Raw genomic sequence first — 13,136 nt, forward strand, 5'->3', positions numbered from 1 at the left:
CTCATAGGGATCTGAATTCAAGGTAAAAAAAACAGTACATTTACATTTTGAGGTAGGTCACCCATTTGAATAAGGGCAATGAAATCATAGTATTTCATTCAGTCAAGAGTTTAAGTTTCTGTGAGGTCATATGACATGATAACAGTATTTCCATATCTGGTTCCATCATATATATATAATTGTACATGTTTTAAAAGGTTTCACTAATTTGTCATGTGAAACGTTATTGTTAAATACAAAACATCTTCTAGGTCAGCCACCCGACATAAACTGTACATTCTTCAGCTAGGACTGACATAAAATTACTCACTTCACAACTTGAAACAAACGCATGTAGTCTATATAAAAGAATAATTCAGTGAACGAATAGCACAAGCACTTGAAGAAACAACACAAAACCTCCAGTGACATCTTTTGAAAAAGACTGCTAGATACAAAGACTGTTTGATTTGTGTAGCATCACATTCCTTATGCTATGTAGCGCATCACGTTAGCAGCTCTGTGACATTGTGTAGGCACAGTGGTGCTTTGAGCTAAAGCATGCTAACATGCCCACAATGACAATATTAACACACTGAGTAAGCAAGTATAATGTTTATCATATTCACTATCGTAGTTTAGTGTGTTAGCATGCTAACATTTGCTAATTTGCACTAAACACAAAGTACAGCTGAGGCTGATAGGAATGTCATTAGTTTTGCAGTTATTTGATTGCAAACAAAAGTGTTGGACAAAGTGAAATTTTGCCTAACAATAATACAAGAGGAAAGGTTAAGGTATCACCAAAGCTATTATATTTCATGCTGAACATGAATCTTTGAACCAAATGTCATAGAAATCCATCAAATATTTGTTGTGACATTTTGCTCAGCATCACAAAGGTAAGCCTCATGGTGACACTGGTCAGAGGTCCACCAAAGTCATAAGGATACATCCTCTGTGAATCTTGAATGTCTATGCCAAATTTCATGACAATCTATCCAATAGTTGTTGAGATATTTCCTTTAAAATCAAACATCTCAGTGGCACTAGAAGAAACATCAGAGAATCACCAAAGTGATTGTGATTTTGAAGAAGGTGGGTTTAACTTTATTCTCCAGTGTTCCAGTAATAAACACGCAGTGATGAACAGAGGTGAACTGGGAGAGCATTGATGGGATACTTTGAATATGCAAATGCCGTGAGGAAGCAGTATTTGCATGGTAATAGTATCAGTTGCTCGATGAAGCCTCACATTCATTCTACAACCATGCAGAGCAATCACTGGAGCTAATGACTCTCATGAGATGCCATACTATAAGAGATCCACCATCTTGTCATAGCAAACATAGTGTGCTGACGGCGTTATTAAGCTTCCTCCAAATGTGATGAATGTAGGAAAATGCTTGAAAGACCACATCAGATGATAACACTGTTTTTCTTTGCTCAGTGGTCCAGATTGTGCACTCTGCATATCTGAGCTCTGGCTTTGGATATAAGCCTTTGTCCCCAATGCTTCCACTGCCAATAAATGCCCACTTTGTCGAGCTCAACACACAGTTTGACTTGCAGTGTGACTGCTCCACAACAAAAAACAAAGAGGTGTTCAGCTGTACAGATAACTGTCTGTTTCTCTCCTGATGCGGTTTTACTGTCAGTAAGCTGAGCTCACCTACGATCTGAGATTAAGGCGTATGAGCATGACTTGTGACATCAACAACAATTTTGGAGGCAACTGTGCTCCAGTATGCAACTGACACAAGTGTTATATGGAAACCTGAAGCCTCCATTGCACAAACATTGAGAATTGACTTTTTAAGGATTTTCAAGGAAGTAATTGAACTTATTGTGAAAAAAAAACCCACAAAAAATGTCTGGAGTGGATCTTTAAAATAATGTTCATGTCTTCAGTTCAGCCTCTGAACGCTGTGAGCATTATTAAATTTTAGAAGTTGATGAGTTTAGAAAGAAAAACATGGTTTCTGTGGGAAGATACACTATGTGTAGGACACAGTCAAAATAGAGTTTACTGTAAAACAAACAGCTTTCATCATTTCTGATTTGCTGTATCCCACCGTCCTCTCATGAGTGCTGTTTTGTGTCTGACACCGAAGAATAGATTTAAATTTTTCGATCAGTCATCAACAATATCATTTTAATGTTGCAACATTACTTACAGTTCAGGTTAAATATGAATAGAAGTTATGAAATTTGACGAGTAAATGCCCTGAACTTTTTAATAATGAAGCCAATACTCCTGAATGAAAATGTATCTTCCACTCTATTTCCAAACTGCTCCCTTTCGGCCGGCATTTAATTGAGCTATTCTTCATCGTAATTACTATGACACAATGGCCTTGTGGTGATCTCTTCCAGAGTTTCATTACTTGAAATCAATTGGACTTGAGTGACAGATTTGGCCTTGAGACTTCTTTGCCAGTTGTGTTTATATTTATCATATTAAATAATAACACATTTCAATCCTCGGATGACTTCTGTGGTATTGAAGGTTCTAAACGCGTCAACTCTACAAAGGCTTTGACTTTCAACTTAATAGGCACCCACCGTTATTAATGTTAGACTGTCACACCATTTAGTTCCATGAAAAAGGAGACTCATTAGAGAATATATAGTAAGAAAAGAGTGATGGCAGTCATAAATATGATTTAGAAGAAGAAAAGAAATGTACAAAATGCCATGTCACAGCTAGGCTCTTTCAGTCTGGCACCCACAGATTTTGAGGGCTTTTTTTTGCTTTTGCCATCAGACAGCATCACTGTTATTGAGTTTGGTGACATTATGACTGCAGCATTTTATTTCCCAGTTGTGCATCATTGTTGAGAGAGAGAAAAAGACATCAACAGGTGTGAATATCACAGTTGATTCAACTTTCAGGAAGAGTTTGAGCAGACCTTGATAAGATGTCACTTTTTAAAATCCTCTTTTTATCTTTGTGAAAGATGATGAATATTTCATTAGATTTAATTCCCCTACATCCTTGTCTTAGTTGTGCAATAGATTCTATACAAATTTGCATCTTTTTACAAAAGTGTAAGAACAACAAGGTTAAAGCAGACACACCTATCTCCAACCTTCTCTCTTTCTCCTCTCTGTCTCCCACTTTGTTCCACTTTTTTCATAAATCTATCCAATGCGGCTTTCACACAGAGGCAGATTATTGCTTTCCAACTAATACCAGAGACATTTCATGCTCAAGTATGAAAAGGGATTTAAGGACAGAAATCTAATCTACTGTAGTGTGCAATGATGAAATATCAGTGTAATATCTAGAATTTGGGAAACCTCAATAGAAAGCCGGTCCCAGATATGATGGAGCATTTCTAATCCTATCTTGTCCTCCTCCACTACCCTCCTCTCCTACACCCTCTGTTCTCTTTCCTTTCCTTTCCTTTCCTTTCCTTTCCTTTCCTTTCCTTTCCTTTCCTTTCCTTTCCTTTCCTTTCCTTTCCTTTCCTTTCCTTTCCTTTCCTTTCCTTTCCTTTCCTTTCCTTTCCTTTCCTTTCCTTTCCTTTCCTTTCCTTTCCTTTCCTTTCCCCTCCCCTCCCCTCTTTCTCCTGCATAATCCAGAGCATCAGAGCAGATTGTAGCTGGCATACTGCAGTAGCAGGTGTAATCTTAGGGTTGTGTGTCTCTCATCTGCAGATCTCCCTCCGCAGCCTCTCTGATGCTATTTTTGGCACACATGCACATGCAGCAGCATGGTTGAGAGAATGAGGCAGGGATTGGGAGAGGCTTGAGGGGGGGAGGGGAGGGGAGGGGTGAGAAGTACAGGGTTGCCTTCAACGGAAAGGGCTGCTCTATAATCTGACTGCACGCTGCTGTCGATGCTTGAATTTGGTCGGGGTGAGCTGATTTGAGGTGATTGTTGTTAGGCTGGATTTGCATTGGCTACACACCAGATTAGATAATTTGAATCAGGTTGAAAGAGCTCAGGCTGTGCCCACTCTTAAAAAAATGTAGTCCAAACAGGGTCAGACAACATTCCTCTGCACCACCAGTAGGCCTGTCTACTGCCTAGCGTGCCATATTATCTTCACAGCTCCAGCCAGCCATGCATGTGCCTTCACCAACCCTGGAATGGGAACAGCACTATCAGCACTTTGTCTCCACTCAGTTGTTTGCCGGGTGTTGGTGTGTGTGTGTGTGTGTGTGTGTGTGTGTGCGCGCAGAGGGGTTGACATGTTAACAAAACACTATGCATCCCCCTCTCCTCTTTCTTCATCTCCACTCATCTGCTGCCCTGCTAGTGAGTTTGTGTCCAGCCAGCAGTCCTGAGAGTGAAAAGCTTCATCAGCTGAATTACTGGAAGTTAGCTGTCTCAATCAATTAAGTCTTGCTGGCCAGGACACATGGCTAGAGCTGTAGAGCCTAGTTCTCTTATATCTTGTCTTCTATCCTGCCATTCTTTCATTTAGTATCTCTCCTCTCCTCTCCTCTCCTCTAGCACTTTTCCCTTCCTACAGCACACACCCTCTACCCTCTGTTAAACCGCTAATCCACATACATATGCAGCAAATTACATTATCCATACAGAGCACACATCAGCTTTTACTTTCTCTTCCTGCACTGAGACAGTTGTTTTCGAGCCCTATAGGTACATTTGCCTTTACTTATTCAAACAAGCTATAGGAGAAAATGGTCGGCGGGGCGAGGAGACCCTGAGGTCCTGAGATAAGCAGTGATCCCTTTCTGAAAAGTGCTCAGAGGATCCTCACAAGGGCAATATCATCCACACTATCACACATCCACACACAAACACACACACACACACACACACACTCCTGCAGCTACACTCTGTCATGTGGTCAGCTTGATGCTGTATAGACTAACTGTGCTCTGCCTCCTGACTTCAGGCATTTCTAATGTTTTAAAAATTGCACTATTTATGCTGGGTTTCAACAAAACTGCCATGATAATTAATAGAATCTGCATAGATTAGCTTGAAGGTGAGGTAATGTATGACCTAATTTTTCTAACTTTAAAGCTCTTACTCAAAAGCTTCAAACTAGCAGGAATGAATTTGTCATTCAGTTACCAAATGTGGATTGTTTTAATGACTGGAAGAGGAAAGACAGTGAAAATGTTGTGATACCGACACCAACAGCCAACAGTTCAGTCAGCCAGCAAAAGTGAAATGGATTATTAAGTGAATGTGTAGTATGTACATTGATGATATTTAGTGTCTGAGGTCTGAACTCATCACTTCCCTCGAGGAAGTAGAAGCTCTGCACAGTAAGAAGAGGGAAAAAAGAGTGAGCAGCGCACTGCTATATGAAGAGGGTGTGTTGGATATATGAGAGACAGTAAACATCTAACGCTTCATTAATGGCATCAACATTAAAAGACATGTTACGACTAAACGATGTTCGACTAAAGCACCTGGAGGTTTTATGACCGTATACAATCAGCTATTTCAGAAAGATGTTCAGAGAGCTAATTGATTACAGGTTTAGATGTTTGGAGGTTTGGGGGTCAGGCAAAACAACAGAAGTACAAAAAAACCCAACAAAAATCTAGCTTATTTAACCTCGAATCACAAGTTTGTATGGAAGAAAATTTTATTACATAAAATAAATACACAAATATGACAGCGGCACACTTGGTCCATAGATTCTTTTGCATAATACCAAAATATCGAATACCAGAAATATATACAATAAAGTTATGAATGTATCAATGAAGGACACAATGATATGTATAAAGAATATGAAAAGGGATAAACATTAAATGTGTTGTAAACCACTTTATTAAACATTATTTTCTATATCAATTTAAAGATATGGATGACAGCCAATATACAGCATAAGTGGAATACATTGCCAGAGAAGGATTAGAAATCTAAAAAAGATCTAAAAAAATGCATGCGTTTCTCAACGTTATCCTTGATACAGAAGATCTAATTGGGTCTAAGATATCTGATGTCCTATATTCCTCTAAGATAGAAATAAACTGGGACATTACTGTTACTTTTCTTTTGTACTATTTAGCCAAATTGTTTTACCCTGTAATCCACCTTTCTTCTTTATTAAACCTTTCACAAATGAGTCGGCACCACTAAAGATATAGTTGTATTTTACAATGTCACTATGCAGGTAATATCTGTGTTACGGTGCAGTATGTTCCCTAACGGTTTACATTGCTTGAGTAAAATTTCCACGATTAGAGATGATTTCTGTCCCCATGTTTTCCATATGGCTGTGAAAGTCCTCATCCCACCTTGCCAGCAGAGAGAGAGCAGGAGAGGTAAAACATAATGACATTTGGCTTGTTTAGGAGGACAATAAATTAGCTTGTTTCCGAGACGATGCTGTACTTGTTATCATTAATGAGTTAACTCAGTCAGTGAGAGAAGAGGGTTTATGTTTATTTTGCACTGGAATGACACAAATTTAAGAGCTTCACAGTAAAGTAAAAGTTTGTCATGTGATCAGAGTCACATGAGTCCAACAGAGAGTAGATGTGTGTTTACAGCTAGGACAAAGTTTAATCTGAGTGATCTTGTGTGTGTGTGTTTGTGTGCAACATTAGCCAAGATGCCCCTTTTTACAGTGCTGTACATGCGTATCTTGTATGTATTTGGGAGAGAGAGAGAAAGGCAGACAGACAGACAGACACAGGTCACATGGATAACTACACCAGACTTCTTTTCATTGAGTTTAGCTCCACCTTTAACACAATGCAGCGCCATCAGGTAATCAAGAAACTACAGTACCGACAAGTTCCATCACCGCTAATCCACTGGATCAATAATTTCCTCTCCAACAGACTTCAAGCAGTAATGGTTGACAATTCAGTGTCACCCACCATTACTCTCAATACTGGCGTTCCACAAGGGTGCATCCTCGGTCCATTTCTCTACATCCTCTATAGAAACGACTATCAAAGTCCATCCACCAGTGCCCCCTACTTCAAATATGCAGATGACACAGTCATCCTCGCACTGATCAATAACAACAATGACTCTCTTTCTGCCTATCCACATTCCATATCCCATTTTAGTGCATGACGCGATAATAACTTTCTCTACCTTAACATCTCAAAAACTGAGGAACTGCTCTATAGCCCCCCTAAAACGCTGATCCATCCCCCCAGTCTCACCATCAAAGGAGAGAAGGCAGAGGTGGTCTTTCAGATACCTTTCAGATACCAGGCATTAAACTGGAGAATAACCTCAGCTTCAATCAGCATACCATTGACATTTACAAGCATTGTCAACAGAGACTTAAAGCCATCTGTAAACTAAACCACCTGTCTGTCCAACCTCATCCTCTTCTTCTTCTCTTGTACTGTAGCATTATTGAGCCAGTTTTTCTGTATGGCACCATCTGTTTTTCCATGTGCTTACAATCACCAATAAGAATAAACTCTTAAAGATAACTTATTTAGCCAGCAAACCCATTGTTATTCCCACCCCCAACTTATCCGATTGTGTCACCTCATCCCTGACCCGCAAAGCACTCACAATCACACATGACCCAGACCACCCACCCTACCAGCACTTTACCCCCCTTCCTTCTGGCCATAGGTATAGACTACCCATTTGCAGAAAGGCCCGTTTTAGCAAGAGCTTTGTTGCTGCAGTCACACAAGCCTTAAATAAGTAATCTTCCCTTAAGTTACAAGAAATCCAGTCTGTGGTGTGTAGAGTGTCAAATCCATGTCTTTGACTCTGTTGTGTGACTCCTGTAATTAAGTGTCACTGTAAATCTTGTATTTTGTATAACTCTATATAATTCTGTATATCTTACTTGTTTGTGCTATGTATGCACCTACTGTGGAAAAGAATTTCTTCCTTGAGGATAAATAAACTATCTATCTATCTATAAGGTCACATGGGCTCACCATGTGCTGCTGCTTGAGGCCTGGTGAACTGGATTCACACAACAATCCTCTCATTGTATGTGTGTGTGTTTGTCCCGAGAAAAACAGTACAGTTAGTATGATTCAGTGTGCCTTGTGTTTTTTGCTATTTGTCTGGCAGTGAGGATTGAGACTGAAAGGGGCATTAAATGTCATATCGTCTGATAAATGTGAGGATCTTCATATTAGCCCCCCAAAATGGCTCTGTTGTGACAGACAGGAGGTGCCGGGAACGAAAATGCACAACAATTTAAGACACAAGAGAGATTCAAGACAGCTTTAGTGCCATTGTCTCTGACAATGAAATTGTGGTTGCATCCCTAAATAGGTACAAGGCATCAAGACATTTAAAAATACCAGCTCACCAGCTTCATATTTCTGGAGGTTTATATCATCAAAACCCTCTTGGACCATTAATACATCATCAATACTGGAGCATAAAAAGACACAACCTGCCCAAAAAGTTGCTGATCAATTTCTTCCACTGCACGATTGAAAGCACAATCACATAATCACACTGTGGTAAGGTTGCTTCAACAAGGCAGGAAGGACTACAGCAAGTTATTAGAACTGCTCAAGACAATATTGGGTCATAATTAAAACAAAGTATCCTGCTGTACAGTAGATATCTTGATATTTCTGGTGAACTAAGGCTGTTGATGATGATTCTCAAGTGTTCACTGCACACTTCATGACGACCAGGATGAATTCAAGGAGGCCTCTGATCTGCTGTGTCTGTGGTGCATCACATGCAATGTATCATAGCATCATAGCATCATGTCTTAAATGTTGTCCCTTGTCTCAGCAAGTTTAACAATGTATAAAACGACGTGCAAAGTTTTGCCATGGTTGTTGAAATTCCTGATCCTGGAAATCTGCATCATTGACCCCTCCTACCTACAGTCACTACTGCACCTCATGCAGGTCATGAAACTGCAAGTAAATAATTGAATGTATAGTCTGACATGTCTGTCGAGTCAAGGCATAAATGTTGGGTTTTCTCATCCTGGCGTTAAAGTGCAAGTGAAAGTGCATTTGGTAGTGAATGCTAATGAAAAAGATGAAGATGGCAAAACTGAGAAAAGAAAACATGAGCAAAAAACTAAAAAGTGCAGAGCTAATTTACGTGTAGTTTTGTTCTTACTCTCCTGTAAAATTAGTAAATTGGCAGCTATCCTTGTTTTGTATGCCACTCTTGTAAGTCTGTCTATTTCTGTGCTTGTCTGTCAATAGTTAAAATGAGTTTGTAAAAGTTTCAGATAATGATTTTCTTTGGGGAAAAAACTGATGTACCTTGAACTCTTCACACCTCTTTCTATCTCTTAGGGACAGACTGCCCCTGTGCCAGATTCTCTGTTTATCTATCTGCCCTTATATCTCTTTGCCCTTGTCTGACTCCGTCTACAATGTCCAGAACGAAAGGGAGGATAAAAAATGACTGCAGAGAGATGAGCAGAGAGATGGGCAGACAGTCAGAGGCCAAGAGGGACATAGAAATAGGAGGGGTGGCAAGTGAAAGGAGGGGAGAGAAGGTTACAGGTGTCTCAAAATAATGCTGCTGTGAACACCAACATCTCTGAATCACACTATACTGTCTATGGTAGAAGCTGAGACAGAAAGAGGTTGATTGAACAGTGTACAGAGGCTTGAACTTATAAAAGGTTTATTGTGAACCATTAGTCCAGAGTTCTTTTACTGTGTTGTTTTTCAGAAAATGTCCCTTTTGTCTCATCAAGAGGGATGAAAATAACCAATTAAATGTTGCATAGTTCAACAGCTACTTCTTCTTAAACCTGTATTAACAATCTTTTTGGCCACTTGGGGGAAGCCCAACAAGCTGTAAACACAATGCTCACACAGCGTTAGCAAACGGTTGCCTATTTACACATCCAGCAGACACAGAGCAACGTTAACATTCATTTGGTGTTTTTGTGTGTACCTGAATTCCATTGTTCGCCCTCCTTTTGGCTCTGTTCTTGGTCTCCATGAGGCAAATATCTAACTCTTTAGCTGCTAAATGATCTACTGTTTTCATCAGCTTAGCCTCTAACTATGTTGGTCTGCTGTTTGGTGCTGGTAACATAAAGCACTTTTTTTCAGCTTTTTTTTTTTGTTGTTGCTAAAAACAGCTGCCTCCTGCATCTGGAAACAATCCTGGGCAGAGCTTTGAGAATGAAACAAAACAGTAAAGTCGAGGGCTGTAAAAACAAAACAATAAGTTAAAATATGCTAATGTTGGCTGTGGCTGTGGGAAACTGCAGTCAACAGATAAATCTCTGTAGATTTGTCACTATAGACCCATTTCTCATACAAGTAGGCATTTGGTCCATTGTTTTAACAGAAAAATACTGATTAGAGCAGGTTTTAGGTAGTTTTGACTGCAATATTTTACTTTCCTACATTACACATTGTCCTTATTAGCACTGCAACAGCAGGTTAAACCTGCAGAAACCTGTGACGAAAATGTGTATATTCTACAGTATAACCAAATGACTAATTTAACTATTGTAACATCAGATGCTCAAATTTGTTATGATAATAGCTTGATTTCAATTAGTCAACTACTGTTAACATTATTGGTTGGAGTTTAACCTAAAAGTGACAGCAAACAAAACAAATGTATTAGCCTGAAAAATGGGGATACTGTTCCAGAGATACCCAAAGCTTACTAAATATAATGCAATATAATGTTATTGTATATATTTTAATTAGTCTTGCTCTTATCTCCCCCCACTCCCCATCTGCCATCTGCTGTGTTGCTATGCATGTGACAATAAAAGCTCTTAATCGTAAATATATCATAATGCCTTATTTCTATGTAGTAGTCTTTGCTTAAATTGTTTATAGAAGTTCCTACTAGTCATATGAGAGAGACGTAATCTGAATCTGAGATCATTAACCCTTACAAAACTTCTGTCGTCAATGCAGGCATTATTTTCAGACTATATTTGGCATTAAATAGAGAATTTTCATTTCAGACAGATGACTCCATTATGGGAACAAAGTTGCAGCTTTTAAGAATAAGTCTTCTATTGCTAAAATGAACAATTTTTATGAGGTCGGATCATTATAGTATTCAGTATATTCTACTTACTGACCGTTGAACTTGAGCTAAGGATATTTTTTCCAATGCCAACTCTTTAGGTGCTCAGCTGCATCCTCTCCCAGGTCACAGAGGCATAATCCTAGACTAAATTTAGAGTTAAATGTTTCCAGATTTGACAACGCTAGCAGATTATGTCAGAGTATAGGATTTTACCCCACCGAAACAATAAAAATAACACATCACTTTGCTCCTCCTGACAATTAGTTTAACAGGTGCTGTGTAGTTGCCAGGTTTAGAATCAATCAGTGCTCTGACTGTGTGCGTGCATATCGTGCTTGTATGCTTGTGTGTGTGCGCCTTTGTTGTTTCCCTCAGCTGCTCTGTGGTGTCCTAATGGGGCAGGAATAACAACAGGAGATCATAAACAGCAGCTGTGCCTGGTCAGACCACACAGTGCACACTACCAGCAAGCTGATCATATGAAACCCACTCTGAGGTGACACAAAGTGCAGCAGGGAAAGACACAGAAAGTGATGAAAGCCACGGGAGTGTGTTAAGCACGTGTGTTTTACATGTCTTTGTAGCCGCTGCATGGGGATCTAATTTTGTCAGTTGGTGGGTTGGTCTGAACAGAAATATCTTTTCAAATATTGGGTGGATTGCCATGAAATTTGGTACAGACATGCAAGGTCCCCAGAGGATGAATCATAGCAGTTTTGGTGATCCTCTGACTTTTCATCTAGCACCACCAGCAGGTCAAAGTTTCCACTTGTACTGCCAAATATCTTAACATCTATACTCGATGGATTGGTACAACATTTTGTACATTCATGGTTCCCAGATGATGTATCCTAATGACTTTGGTGAATCTCTAACTTTTTATCAAGCTCCATCAACAGATGAGACAACATTTTTGGTTTAGATTAAGTTGTTTTAACAACTGTAGGAGGGACTTCCATCAAATTTAACACATTCATATTCCTGACAGGATGAATTGTAATAACTTTGATGATTTCTTGACTTTTCATCTGTAGTAGCATCAGCATCAGCATGGTAACATTATTATTTTGAAGTTATACCATGCTGATGTTAGTATTTAACTCAAAGCAGCACCGTGCCTGAGTACAACCAAACAGAGCTGCTAGTGTGGCTGACAAAGCCTTAAAAAGATCCCAGGAGGTGAGAATGAAACATTCCTCTATTAGATTTTGGGTCTTATTAGTTCTGTGTGTGAATCTTTTGTCTGATTTCTGCCTTCAGTGCACATTACCAATGGAGAATGTATGTCTTGAAGTTTTATAAAATGCAGAATGATAGTATTTTTTAAAATTTCTTTTTTCTAATCTGCCTTTAAAGCAGGCAGATGTCTTTACACATCCCATGAGAGGAATCAGAAGAGATGCTAAAAACTAGCCTTATCACCCTGCTGGTACTGGCAATAAAAAATGCTGGCACAGGCAGCAAAAATGTGTTCAGTGCTTGTTTTGTTTAATCAATAAGCATATTTTAATATGCCTGGTAGGAAAGGAAAATATCACTGAGGAGCTTTAATTCTTTAAACAAAGAGAGTGACAGAAAAAAACACAGATGAAGGTTAGAAACAAAGAAGAGTGGAGAGTTAATGGAGAACAAAAAAAAAAAAAAGGAAGATTCTGCTGATAGGATGGGATTAACTGTCCAAACCAGGCCGTCATCATCAACACAGACCAGGACATGCAGCATTGGCGTTTGTTACTACGGCAACGGTAACCAGAGATACCGACGTTGGTGTTCAATCACACGGTGAGGTCACCCATTGTCCTGGGGAATCAGATCACCCATTACAGCCAGCCCTCATTGACCTGGTAAATTTATACATCAAACTGGGCAACCAAAACCAGTTCATAGTTTCTTAATGGTTTTGTAATATGGAGCCAGGAGATATATGGAGAAGTAAATTTGAAGAAAAAGTAATGAGACATCAGAAAAGCATTCTTCCAGACTGATATGCATGTCATTTTAGTTGGGTCAAGATTTCTCAACTTATAAAAGACATAGCAAAATTTATTTTTATTGTATGTAAAACCACAAATACTATCCATATTGAGGTTATGATGACTATAGAAGTATGTTACAAGGATAACAGTTGTTTACAAGAGTGCAGCAGAGACACCCAAGTGTTCCAGGAGATAACCTATATATTCAGTTACAATACCTACAATACATATAGTGATCTATAAGTCCCTTGAGA

This window comes from Thunnus albacares, chromosome 13 (assembly GCF_914725855.1).
Source record: "Thunnus albacares chromosome 13, fThuAlb1.1, whole genome shotgun sequence".
Classification (NCBI taxonomy): domain Eukaryota; kingdom Metazoa; phylum Chordata; class Actinopteri; order Scombriformes; family Scombridae; genus Thunnus; species Thunnus albacares.